Genomic DNA, 13,891 nt, shown 5'->3' on the forward strand with positions numbered 1-13,891 from the left:
CCGCCGCAGGGGCCGGCGCGCCGCACCTCCTGCAACTGCCGGGAAAGTCCTTAGGAGAGCATCGCTCCTTCCCAGGCAGGTGGAACCGGGGAGCGTGGCGGTGGCGTGTGCGGTCGTGAGTGCCTTTCCCCCAAGTGCGGGTACGGCTGCGGGCTGCGCCTGCCCCACCTCCGAGCGGAGGTCGGGTAACACGCCTTATGAATATTTCAGGGGCGACCTCGCAGGCTCGCCTGCTTCAGATCAAGTTTAATGAATGTGGTGCCGAGCCTCGCCGCTCTCTGCACCGGCAGGTGGGCGCCCCGTGCCCTTGCGCTTTCCCAACAATCCCATCCCTTTTCTCGCACCAACCAGGAGAATGACGCCACTAACCCCCGGTGAGCTTTGGAATGGGACCACAAATCGCGTGTGTCATCTGGAGACTAGTTTTGGGCAGGCATCCAGGCATTGTTCTGCATGCCTGCAGTGTGTGCGTGTGGTGCCGGTGGCTTGACAACCGTCCTTAACCGGAGCGGCCAATATGGTGGAAAGCAGGTGCTGAGCTTGTGTCGGGATAGACGTCTTAATTCATTACCGTCTTGTGACACCCGGTGGCCACGGCGGACTTGGTCACTCTCTCCCTCCAAGTTGAATCCGAGAACGGTCTAGATGAAATTTTGAGGCTGGCACACTCCGTATCCGTCCGCTTAGGGAGCTGTTCATCCCTAATGCTTTCTTTCATGGGAATAAGGAGTCAGTGTCTTAAGTAACGAGCAATCGCTGTCAAGAACGCTTAAACAGGAACACATTAACGTAGGAAACTTTCAGGACTGGAACAAGCTGTTCGTTTAACTTCCATTGCACCATCACCTTGGGTCAACGGCACACAGGGCAGTCGGTCCTCTAAAATGGTACTCACTCCTTTGCAGAAGAAACCTGCTTTTCCCTTCCTTAGAGAGACAGGTATGTCTTTTAAAACGACCTGCGAGGCATTCTGCTAACCAAGGTTTCAAGCCTCCAAGATTTACAGGATACTGAAAGAGGCGACTCTTTTCGGGTTCCAGCCCATTCACACGGAAGCCCAAGCGCCTGGGTTTACAGATGCTTCCCAATTGGGGAAGGCTTCTCCAGCAAAGACACACACACACTGCGGTTAGATCACGGGCTCCACCCCCGCCTGCCAGGCTGCTTCTCCCCAGCCTGTTAGTGGGGACAGTCTGTCTTCGGGTGTCTGATTAATGAACAACAGAAACCCCAAGATGACTTAGGTATCTTCAATATTGTCTTTTGCTGGTTTAACTGAAAATATGAAATATTTAAAAACTGTTATTAATACATGTAGCTAGGACTTGACTCAGGCATAGTGATAATACGAATATCAGCTTTGTAAGAGATTTGGAGCAGTACCACCGTATTCTTAATAGATATTAGAAAGGAATCATTAATAGATATTAGAAAGGAATTCTATAAATTGGCAAAAGAAACGAACATTTTATATAATAAACAGCACTTGCTAAAGTATGTTGCTGAGATGTCCAGAAAGAAACCCAGCTGCATTAACAGACACAGAATCTGCCCAGTTGAGAAGTTTGCAGAGTTGGAACACAAATCTCCAAGCGCTCTAAAGCATTCCTTGAGTCCTCTGAGAATTTTTAAGGAGTCACTGGTAGAGTGGTCAGACTTAGCAAATAAAAATACAGGCTGCCCAGTTAAATTTGAATTTCAGATAAACAATGAATAATTGTTTTTAGTATAAGTATGCCCCCTGTGACATACTTATACTTAAGATCCATATTGTTTACTTGAAAATCAGTTTTGACGGAGCAGCTTGCATTTTATCTGGCAACTTTAGTCACTAGAAATTTCTCACTCCTCATTTTTGGGTCATGTATGGGTTGAAAAAATAAAGTGGAGCAGGAATCATATGCTGTTCTGCAGACAATCTGGGACAGGCTCAGTTCTGGTTCAAGCTATTGAAAATAACTCATGCTGAAAAGTTAGTAGTTTCAGTTCAACACGTATCTGTCGAGTCCCCCTGCCTGAGCTGCTCGTGAGAGGTGCCAGCTACAGAGTGGGGGAAGTGTGTGTGAGGGGGCGTCCACATAGAGACCTGAGGCCTGCTAGGGCCTGTGTGTGTTGCAGCCTGGGAGCCACACGGAATTCTGCTGGGTAGCTCCAGGCAGGGAGTGAGAAGACCAGCACGTTGGACGGGTCTGGCCTTGAATCAGAGAGGGAGATCTTATCCTTATCCTGGGAGGAAAAACACCCCTGGGCTTACACCTTGTGGAGGGGAGCTGGACAGGAAGTTGAAGGACTTTACCTGATGGCCTCAGCTGGAGGATGAGTGGCCTGCTGACAATGAGGAAAGTAAGAGACGAGAAGGGGATTCTAAAAGAAAGACTTTAAATAGTTGGGGAGTTGGGGACTGGAGGGAGCAGTGGGGACAAATGCAGGGATCCGGAAATGGTACCTGGACGAATGCATTTTGCTGCATTTAACAAAGCAGTTGGTCTGCCCTTTGATTAATACCCAAAGCGCTCCTTCACTGTTCCACCACCATCCTGGTTTCTTCGGGTAAAAAGTCGTTGTTGAGTAATACTGGAGTGTACTATTTATATAGTGTTTTGTATACAAGTAGATCTTAAAGTGTAATATTTGAGATGTTGATCGATATTCACTTGCTTCTGGCACAAATTCCTGACACAGGATTAGCAGGTGTTTTAGCTTTAACCAATCTATCGCCTCAAGTAGGAAAAGATACTAAAGGGCAATGACTGCGTGATGTGGTCCAGCTATCTTTAAGGAAGCAGATTCTGATGGTGGAAAGAATGTAGGTTTTACAGAAATAGATTCTGATGGTGGAAAGAATGTAGATTTTACAGAAATAGCACTATGTGAAAATGACCAGATGCTTGTAGTACCAGAGAGTTCCCGCTCAGAACATTCCAAATGCAATTAATTCCGAAAAAATAGGACACCACTTAACATTCGCGTCTTCGAAAACCCAGCGGGCACTTTCACTATTGATCATCAGCACAGGAAGTTTCCAGAGAAGTTGAAGATCAGACCAGCACAGGCCACGTAGAGAAGTGTTACTCATATCTTGAAGGTTCCAATTTGCCAGTCTCAAGGAAATGACACCAGAGTGCCATTCGAGATTGCGCTTGTCAACAAATCTGGTTTGTCAACCATCTTCAGAAGAAGCTCCTATGCTTGAGTGTCCTCCATATGGTTACGTTTCCACTTCGTATTTTATAATAAGTTCTTGAAAATCACAAAAATCGCTCTATGCTGAAATGTATAATGAAGTAGTTAATTAGGATCTTTCTTATCAAAGGATTATTCTTTAAAATAGAGCCAAAAAAATCCTATTTCAGGTATTTGTACCGTTCCTCTTTGTAATGTCTACCAAACACGTCTTGCCTTATAATTCTTTTTATTTTTATTTTTTAATGTTTGTTTATTTTTGAGAAAGAGAGAGACAGAGCGTGAGCAGGGGAGGGACAGAGAGAGGGAGACACAGAATCCGAAGCAGGCACCAGGCTCTGAGCTGTCAGCACAGAGCGCAACGCGGGGCTCGAACTCATAAACCGCGAGATCATGACCTGAGCCAAAGTCAGACACTCAACCGACTGAGCCACCCGGGTGCCCCGTCTTGCCTTATAATTCTGATAGTAGATGAGAAAAAAAAGTGATCTAGCACATACTAAGCTTGCTAAAATTTCCAGGCAGTTAGACCATAGGTTGTTTTTTTCAGCAAGATTTCACATGGATATGGCTTATTAAAGAACGGCTTACTGCAGTGGTCTCTAATGACAAGCTTATGTGCACGATCACCCCAAGAGAGCTTTAACTGAAATTGTGTGCTCAGTTCACAGTCTAAGTCCTCAGTAAATACTCTGAATTTAAAGAATCTGAAGACAGTGTGTTCTTGCATCCCAAGAGCTTTTAACCCTCCAGCGCACTTCTGCTGACCACAAGCAAGTCTTATTTTACCTCATTTCTGTGCCGTGAAATGGAAGATATGCACATTTAGAAAAAGAAAATCGTGCCAGCTCCAATCCTCTATGTCTATAAAATAGATGCTAACTGTGACTACTGTTCTGAGGGATAAATTTCATTTTCAGGATAATTAGACAATCTGTGTATTGTCTGTGTACCCTCCGATGTTTTAGACACCATCAAGATAATTCACAATTTGCTGTTTCATTTTTTGCTTTTTTGGTACAAAGCAAGATGATTGTGGTAAATGCTTAAGAAGGACTCATTAAACCCCTTTAAAAAATCAGTCTCAAACAAGCTAATAACTGCAGAATTCAAAGGTCTTTATATAGCTTTTAAATGTTGTTTCCCTCTTAATTACTGGTATTAGGACTTGGTTAATTAGAAGTCTTGGTATAAGAGCTTACTTCAGCTGCTAGAACTCTCCCTCCTATTTCCCTCGTACAAGTAGATGGCAAAAGGCTGCCATGTGTTTTGAAGGTTTCATTCATGATGAAACGAACAATTTATTTATCCCACAGCTGTTTTTTGGCTTAGCTTATATCAGTGACATCATAAACTCTGTTTCCTATTTTTTTTTATATCACCACTTGGCATTATAAATATTTTAAGTGTGAATCCATCTCTGCAATGAATTTGCTGCACAAGTACCTTTCTTCCTTTTTCCTTTAGAAGAAGAGTAAGAATGTTCTCCCCTTCAGAATTTAGAAGACAGGTTTTCTGAAGATTCTACATTCCAGTAGAACACTTAAAAAGTTTATTTATCTTGAAAGAGAGTGAGAGTACGCAGGGAGAGGGGCAGAGAGGGACGGAGAGAGAATCCCAAGCAGGCTCTGAACTGTCAGCGCGGAGCCTGATGCAGGGCTCCAACTCACAAGCCGCAAGATCGTGACCTGAGCCTAAATCAGGAGTCAGACGCTTAACAGACTGAGCCACCCAGGTGCCCCTCCAGTAGAACATTTCAATTTTAATTAGATTTTCTTTGGCCTTAGAATCCATTTAAGTTAGCAAAAACTTAAAAAAAAATTGTTTTTACTTAAGAAATCATACAGTCTCTTAAAATGGTAAGCATTTGTCAAAGTTGTTTTAATTAAAATGTGTATTATGCACATCGCTAGTCATAATTTTTAAAGCCTGTATTAAAATGCCTAACATAGAATTTTGACTTTCATATTGACTCATGTGTGATGTGTATGCAGCCCAACAGTAAACCCAGTATATAAAAATCAAGACTTAAAAAAGGATTGGGGTTACAGTTTTTGCTTCACTGAAGAGTTCTTTGTTGTATCAGAAATTTCTCCTACTACTTTAAACTGTGGATAACGTAGTGTGTTTAAAATAGAGCTAGACCATCAGATTTTTATATCTACAACATCCTTCTGGAAAGCATCTGTAAATGGGGCTGTGGAGTCATCTTTGAGGGGGAGAGGCAGAAATAAGGTCTAGGATGTGGTCTAATAGCTGGGTTGACCAGCTGTACCCAAAGAATGTTCACAGGCGTGGAAGCCAACATGGTTTCTGTTGGCCTCAGACACCGACATGTCAACGTTTTATCAATGACTCAGGTATACTTGACCATATGCACATTAGGTTTGCTGATGTTGCAAAGTTCAAAGCACTAGTGTGTTTGAATGACAATCTTTTTTTTTTTTTTTTAATTTTTGAAAGAGAGAGAGAGAGACAGAGAGCATGAGTAGGGGGAGGGGCAGAGAGAGAGGGAGACACAGAATCCGAAGCAGGCTCTGGGCTCTGAGCCGTCAGAGCCTGATGTGGGGCTCGAACTCACACACAAGATCATGACCTGAGCTGAAGTCGGATGCTTAACGGACTGAGCCACCTGGGTGCCCCTGAATGACAATCACTATTAAATCTGATATCCCTGAGCCCAGAGCAAGGGCTGAAACTAAGACTGTACTTAAGAAGAAATGATGTTGTCAGAGACTCTTAAACATGGAGAACAAACAGAGGGTTGCTGGATGGGTTGTGGGGGGTGGGGGGGAGATGGGCTAAATGGGTAAGGGGGCATTAGGGAATCTACTCCTGAAATCATTGTTGCACTACATGCTAACGAACTAGGATGTAAATTTAAAAATAAAGTATTTTTAAAAAAGAAGAGGGGTGCCTGGGTGGCACAGTCGGTTGAGCGTCCGACTTCAGCCAGGTCACGATCTCACGGTCCGTGAGTTCGAGCCCCGCGTCAGGCTCTGGGCTGATGGCTCAGAGCCTGGAGCCTGTTTCCGATTCTGTGTCTCCCTCGCTCTCTGCCCCTCCCCCGTTCATGCTCTGTCTCTCTCTGTCCCAAAAATAAATAAACGTTGAAAAAAAAATTTTTTAAAAAAAAAAGAAGAAAAACAGATGTTGGCTTCATTTAGGATGTAAAATCAGTTGCCCAAGGACATGGGAGTGGGCAGTCCTAGTTAACAACAGTTTGGGTTGTAAAAAGTAGTTTTAGTTCACTTGAGTATTAACCAACAATACAAAAGAAATCAATGCTATCTTTGGTTAGACTCAGAGATGAATAGAGTCTGTATCAGAAACACACAATATAACACACTATACTCAAAATGATGCATGGCGAGGGGCGCCTGGGTGGCTCAGTCGGTTAAGTGTCCGACTTCAGCTCAGGTCACAATCTCACAGTCCGTGGGTTCGAGCCCCGCGTCAGGCTCTGGGCTGATGGCTCAGAGCCTGGAGCCTGCTTCTGATTCTGTGTCTCCCTCTCTCTCTGCCCCTCCGCCGTTCATGCTCTGTCTCTCTCTGTCTCAAAAATAAATAAACGTTAAAAAAAAAAAAATGATGCATGGCGAGCCACCTGTCAGGGATGTAATAAGAGGGACTCTCTCTGTTGGGCTGGACGCTGGCACCCATGACCTCAAAAGCACCTCCTAAATCTGATTATGCACTTTACACTGAGCTCCCAGGCACTTCTACGTGAATCTGCCAATGTCTAATTCAGCCTGGTACTATTTATGTAATGTAACTATTATATATCCTTTTGTTGATTTATAATATCTATTCTTATTCTTTCTACTTAATGATGATTCCCTCGGTAATTAATCAATCATCACTTAAAGTAAGTGCCTCCATTCTGTGACCACCTCGGGTTCAATTTAAAAGGCTACTTACAGGTATTCTTTCATTATCGAAGATCAGCATTGAAATTCTTAGTTCAAAAAGGTATGTATACTAAAGAGCCATACAATGGGCATGTGTCCAGGCTCTAAAATAAAATCGCACAGCACACCTAATCAACTCAGAGACGGAAGGCGAGCATGTGCCCCCCCTGTTCTCTCTGTGTACTCACTACTCCGCACTGTGTTTTGGCTTTCAAAGGTATTTGTTTATAGTGTAGGGTGGACACTTTTCATTCCTTTTGAACACTGCCTTCTGAACCCCCTTCCCGTGTTGGGGGCTGTCCTACATTATGAGGCAGAGCCCGCCCCCCCACCATAGGAGCTAAAATGCTGATACGTCATCCTTGCATTCTGGGCCCATGACCCAGACCGTGCCCTGGGGGCGGCTGTTCCAGACAGCAACACCCCTTGGCCAATGCTGGGGGACAGCAGTGTCTGCTCCAGAGTCTCGACACAGTGGCATCAGAAGTATCTTTACTGGACCAGCTCCGTGTCATCATTTCAAGAGTTATTTTTGGCTACCTAACCTCTAAACCTAGTTCTCTACCCCTCCTGGAGATTCGGTGGGTTACCGTCGGAATAAGTTCCTTTTCTGCTTAAACAGACAGAGCTAGTTTCTGTCCCTTGTGATAATAAGCCCTGACTGTCAGAGGGTGCAAGTCTGTGCTTATGCTGGCGTATCAGTCGGTCACTAGGACCTGCTGAACGCGATGCACTCTGAAAAACACTAATGGAAATGTGTGTTCATTTTCCGAGTACTTCTGGAATAAGGCACCTTGCTTGGCACTGGAGAAGAGAGGCACACGAAGCTGATATTTTCAAATCAGTGCTATGGGGACAAGCAGGAGGAGGCAGGGACACCAATGTCAGAGAAGATGGAGGCAGGTATCATTTTGAGGGTTTACTGATTCTAAAGATTGATTTAGCATGGGGCCAAAGGGTTGAGATAAGAAAGGATGCTTGGGGGTGGGCACCTGGGTGGCTCAATCGGTCATGATCTCATGAGTTTGAGCCCTGCATTGGGCTCTGTGCTGACAGCTCAGAGCTTGGAACCTGCTTCGGATTCTGTCTCCCTCCCTCTCTGTCACTCCACCCACTCACGCTCTGTCTCTCTCTCTCTCTCTCTCTCTCTCTCTCTCTCTCTGTTTCTCTCTCTCCCTCTCTCTCTCTCACACACACACAAATAAACACAATTTAAAAAAGAGAGAAAAAAAGGATTCTTGGGAAAATTCCAAGAGGCAATTTTTTTTCACCTTAACATTTATGAAACTAGGAAACACTGCTAGAATGTGTCATATTTTAATTGCCACTTTTTCTCCTAAACCCATCTACCATATTTCACAAATACAAGATGTCATTGGTATACACTGTTTTTAACCACTAACAAACAAGCTCGGTAAATATTTTTAAATGGCAATGCCTAACACCATACAGAGGCTCTACAGTCGAGGGTATAAAGTCTCTACAAGAACTAAGTCAGTCATGGAAATGGGTTAGATGCCAAATTCCTGTTTATTTTTGTTGTACTCTCCCAAGGCTGTTGAAGAGTCATAGATTTACCTCTAACTTCTGATATGAACAAAGTCAGGTGTTAATCATCATTGCTTGGCTAGAAAAATGCCTAATATGCTTACAGTGATTCTCAGTTTTGTTGATGGTGATGGTGCCTTTTTTTTCTTTTTTTGGTAAGTTTCTATTTGGAAAATGTCAAATATATACAGAAGTAGACAGAATAGTATAATGGATCCTAATACTCAATAATCATCAACTCATGACCAGTACTGTTTGATTTCTAACCTATTGTCTTTCCACCCCATTTTCTTTTGAAGCATATCCTAGACACGTATCATACCGTTTGTAAATATTTGTGTATGTATCTGTAAAATACAATGACTCTTCAAAAACACATAATCACAATAACATTATTATATTCTGGAAAAATATAGCTATAATTTGTGGCATCTTTTCTTAATAACAGATTTTGTGTTCATTAATTAGGTTTTAAGCTGTTTTTATCTTTGGAGGTTTTTAAAAAGAAAAACAAATTAAGCCCACTTTAGTGTCCACTGATTTCTTTTTAAGAAATTAATATGATGCTGGTAGGTTATACTGCAGCTCTGAATAGTGTTGATCTCGATTTTTCCATTCTGTAGCTTTCATATGAATGTGTTCTCTAGTTGAGAACTAGAACTGCTGTTCCTGCCATTTCCAAAGCAATCTTCAGAAAAGTCCTATCTACGCCTTTTCTGTTTTTGTCCCTAAAAGGAGGATCCAGAATCACCGTCCAAGTGGCTTGGACATACTGTTAGATGATGGGCACACCCACACTGAACCCAGCCAGCATTTGTTAACACAAACTCTGTGATTTTCCTGTTGAATGTTTTCAGTGCGTCTTCATCCGTGTCACATCCAGCACTCAAGCTGCAACTTATGGCCTAGTCGGATACTGTTCTAGAAGGAGGATGGGCTTTTTGAATCCCCCCACCTATTGCAGGCAGCTCTCTGGTTCCTTAGTTTCTGGTTCCTTAGTTCCTCTGAAGCCTTAGTTTCTTTTTCTTTTCTTCCTTTTCTTTCTCTCTTTCTCTCTTTTTCTCTATCTCCCTCCCATCTTTCTTTCTTTCTGTATGGATTCACAGAGATTAAGGGCACTGGACCTCAGGAGGCTAGGAGTACCATCTAGTGTATGTCATCTTTAAATTTAAGTTTCTGTTTTTAGCAAAGTAATACCTGTCCCTTAAAACATCACATAAATATCTGCCAAGTAATCTGTCAGTTCATTTTTCATGGAGACAGCCTTTGTTAAGCCCCCATTCACCATCATCCTGAGAATTCTTTTCCCCTTTCTCAAATATAGGATCTGATTGCTGGGTCCAATGTCTTTCTCATTCTCTACCTTCATTTTGGTAGAATGTTTCCTTTAGAAACTCCTTAAAAGGCATGCTTGGGAGGTACATGGAAGGCCTGTGTGTCTGAAATTGACTCCATTCTTTCCTCATCCCTAATACTTTGGCTGGGTATAGAAATCTGAACTGGAAAGAGTTTTTTTCTCAGAATTTTTATTCTTGCTTCCATGTTCCCACTGACAAACTGGACACTGATTCTTAGCTCTTTGTGTGTGAACTGTTTGTTTTTATTCCCCCACTGGATACATTTATGTTGTAAAAGTGCATATTGATATGCTTTGGTGAGCATCTTTTGTTGTTTAAGGAGCTGGGTATCCCGTGGGCCCTTTTGATTGAAGATTCAGTTCCTCAGTTCTTGGAATTTCTTGTATTATTTCTTCAATAATATTTTCACATACTTTTTCACTTTTATTTCTCTCTGGAATATCTGTTGTTTGAATACTGAATCTTTTTCTCCCACTTTTCATCTTTTTTGTCAATTTCTTCTCAGCAGATTTCCTCAAATCTGGGAGATTTCCTCAACTTCCATCTCTGTTGTTTAAAAAAAAATGCTAAGAACATTTTCTTATTCTCTTAATGTGAATTTTTATTGTTTCTTGTGTCTCTTTCATGAGTGTAATATCTTTCTAATATCTATGAAAATTAATTATGATGTATTGATTATTTTCTTCTCTTTGCATTGTTTGTTTCTTCCAAATTCCCCCTTTTTTCACTTTTCTTTGAGTCTCTATAATTCAGTCAAGTTAGAAACGTTCCCTAATTCTTTGATAATCCCTGGCTGTCCATTCATATTTAAGACTGAGGCACTAAAATGCTGACTGGAAGCTTTCCATGGGGCTTGTTGGCCATATGGTGTCACAGCAGTCCAGTGAGGGGCTGGTGCTTCACGGGGGGGGGGGGGGGGATCCACCTGTGTGTTGGGTAATTTCCTGAGGGATAAATCCCCAGTAGCCTGGGGAGAAGCATTATAGCTGCCTCTGACCAGGGAGTTGAGTGGAAGAAGAAGCCTGGATAAATCTCACATTGATCATGCAGACTTTTATTTAGCTCCTTCTATTCAGGATGACCGTTCAATCTCATTTTCTTGTGTCCAGAAGTTCAGAGCCTCTCTAGCTCAACCTCTTCAAGAATAAATCTCACCTCTTCGGACAGAATGGAGTGCGGTTATACTTGCTTTCCAAGAATGGGGAAGGAGCTCTACCTATTCCTTATGAAAAATGCCCACCAAGCCTCCTGTGTTGGCTTCATTCTACACTACCACTTTTAGAGGAACTGGGCATCACTAACTCCTGAATATGACCAAGAGTCCATATTCTCAATGGCACTGCCTTTGGATCAGTTCCCTCACTGCAGGCTTAATCAGTTAGGCTAAGTAAATTACCATTTGTTCATCCTTTCAGCCTCTAGAAATCTGCTGATATCTCAAGTAGGCTCCTATTGCCCTTAGCCTTATGGACTTACACCTTTTTGATTTCTTTATTCTCATGTCAGTGGGATTTTGGGGGGGGGGGGATTGCCAGGTTTATTTGTTTACTTACTAAATTTTTTTTTGAGAGAGAGAGTGTGTGTGAGTGGGGGAGAGGGGGAGAGAGAGAGAATATGAATCTCAAGCAGGCTCCACAGTCAGCTTTGAGCCCAATGCAGGGCTCATTCCCATAACTCTGGGATCATGACCTGAGCTGAAATCAGGAGTTGGACACACAGCCGACTGAGCCACTCAGGTGCCCCTTTTTCTGCCATGTTTAAATGGAAGTCCATGACAGAAGCTTTAAGTTAAAAGGGATTATAGATATAAAATACTGTTAACTACAGCAGCAATAATTGCAGTGAGACAATTCCTACTTAGTAAGGACCTCATGCTGCCTGTGTGAACTTCCATAACGACCATTCTTGTTTGTTGCTCCTCTGAGCCTCTAACCCACAGTAAATCTTAATGCTCTCTTAACCTACTCATACCACTTTCTTAGCAAAGTATTCCACCTCACACACACTACTATAAATAACATGTACTCCCCCCTAAAAAGGAGAATTTCATATCATTGATCAGAATTTTGCGTCACATCCACGAAAAATCCATAACAATGACATACTGGTCGGGAACCCTTGCCTAAGAGGATAGTCCAGTTTAGTCTGACGTGGCTGAAATGTATTTTCATTTGAGACAGCTCAGAGCTTCTTTTTTTTTTTATGTTTATTTATTTTGACACACAGAGAGAGAGAAAGAGTGGGAAGAGGGGCAGAGAGAGAGGGAGACACAGAATCCCAAGCAGGCTCCATGCTATCAGTTCAGATCCTGATGTGGGGCTCGATCCCATGAGCTATGAGATCGTGACCTGAGCTGGAATCAAGAGTCGAAGGCTCAACCAACAGAGTTGCCCTGGTGCCCCTGAGACAGCTCAGATCTTCTACACTGACTTCAGAAAGGCCCTAGACTCCATGTGTGAAATCTGCTAGATTTCCTACGCCTGGAGGACAAAGACTGTATCCTGTTTATTTTGTGTCTCTGGTGCCTAGAAAGAACTGAACATGATAAGTGAACACGTTTGTTGACTAGCAGTTAGAGCCGAGGTCTTTTCCTACCAACTGTGGCTGTCTGGCCTTGGACAAGTGATTTGTTGGATTTGACTGAGGTCCCAAAAGACAAGGTCACCTTGTAGAGGTGAAGAGGAAGGAAGGGGTCAAGAATGGAATACTAGGGAACACTTACACTTAAAAGGCAGAAGAATGTGAAACGGGTGGAACCAGGAGAAGGGGTGATCATGGAAGGCAAAAACAGGCCGCAGCGTCACATGAAAGCATATCAACTACGGTAAAGTCAAGGAAACGGAGCTTGGACTAGACAGTGCTCTGCCTTCAATGAAGCATTTCCGTACTCACTCCTTCACTCTTGCTGTAGATGAGGTGTGCTCACGTGTGTGAACGGTGTGTGCTGTGTGTATCGTGGAGGGGCTGTGATAGGAGAAGGGAACCAGAGCCCAGAGCCTATGCAGTAACCAGCTGGAAGCATCTCTGGTGGGTTAAGAAGGATGCGAGTTGCTCCTATGTAATCAACCTCTAACAGATCTTGGAATTACTTAGCCTGGTTTAAGCTGAATAAAAACGTTTGAGTTGGGGAATAAGAATCCTCTGGTGTGATTTGCCGCAGGCCATTCGTGCTCTTTGTCACCAACCAATGGAATCTTCTGCAGAAACATCATGGCCTGGAATTTGGAAATAAGCAGGTGACTTCGGTCTGACTATATTTCACCTATCCTGAGACTTTTTTCCCCACTAAGCCACTGAAATCGGGCTGCAGCAAATTAGCAGCATTTTATCCTTCCTTAAGGACACATGACATAATGGCGCATCTTATCCTTTATGGCACTGATGAGATACCACCGGGAAGAATAAAATAATATGTACTCAGCAAACGTTTATCGTCATGCATATTAAGTCATAGCTCTAAGTTTAAAACTACTTTTTTTTTTTAATTTGTTTTACAGTATGAATAGTTGCTGCAGCCCAACCTAATAAGTGACTGGGGTCAGTGACTGCCTTAGGGGCGCAATACCTGTTTGCCTCCAGGCCCCTGGAAATGCCCTAATTCGCTTGGATTTTCCTGTCAAGTGTTTCTAACATATGTCCTCATTGTATTATCATTATATGAAAGAGAAAATTTAATAAAGAGTATCAGTGTAGATTGGCAAAATCATATACATTTAATTTTTACGTAGTCATAAGGTTACCATTCTTTTATTGTGATTTTATAGAAATTTGACTTTTAGGGGCACCTGGGTGGCTCAGTATGTTGGGCATCCAATTCCTGATTTCAGCTCAGGTCATGATCCCACAGTTCATGGGTTTGAGCCCCGTGTCAGGCTCTGTGCTGACAGCGTG

General features: G+C 42.8%; 1 protein-coding gene across 1 annotated transcript in view; it reads right to left on the reverse strand.

Moving 5' to 3' along the window:
* Window positions 1-1,447: 1,447 nt before the first annotated feature.
* The window catches only part of LOC111556554 (rabphilin-3A-like), an 87,944-nt gene continuing 75,500 nt past the window's right edge, over window positions 1,448-13,891 (reverse strand). Inside the window, exon 6 of the mRNA XM_045039064.1 lies at window positions 1,448-3,267. The gene's annotated coding sequence lies outside the window, so the exon portion shown is untranslated. The remainder of the gene's footprint in view (window positions 3,268-13,891) is intronic.

The sequence above is a fragment of the Felis catus genome, chromosome D1 (genome assembly GCF_018350175.1).
Source record: "Felis catus isolate Fca126 chromosome D1, F.catus_Fca126_mat1.0, whole genome shotgun sequence".
NCBI classification, from domain to species: Eukaryota; Metazoa; Chordata; class Mammalia; order Carnivora; family Felidae; genus Felis; species Felis catus.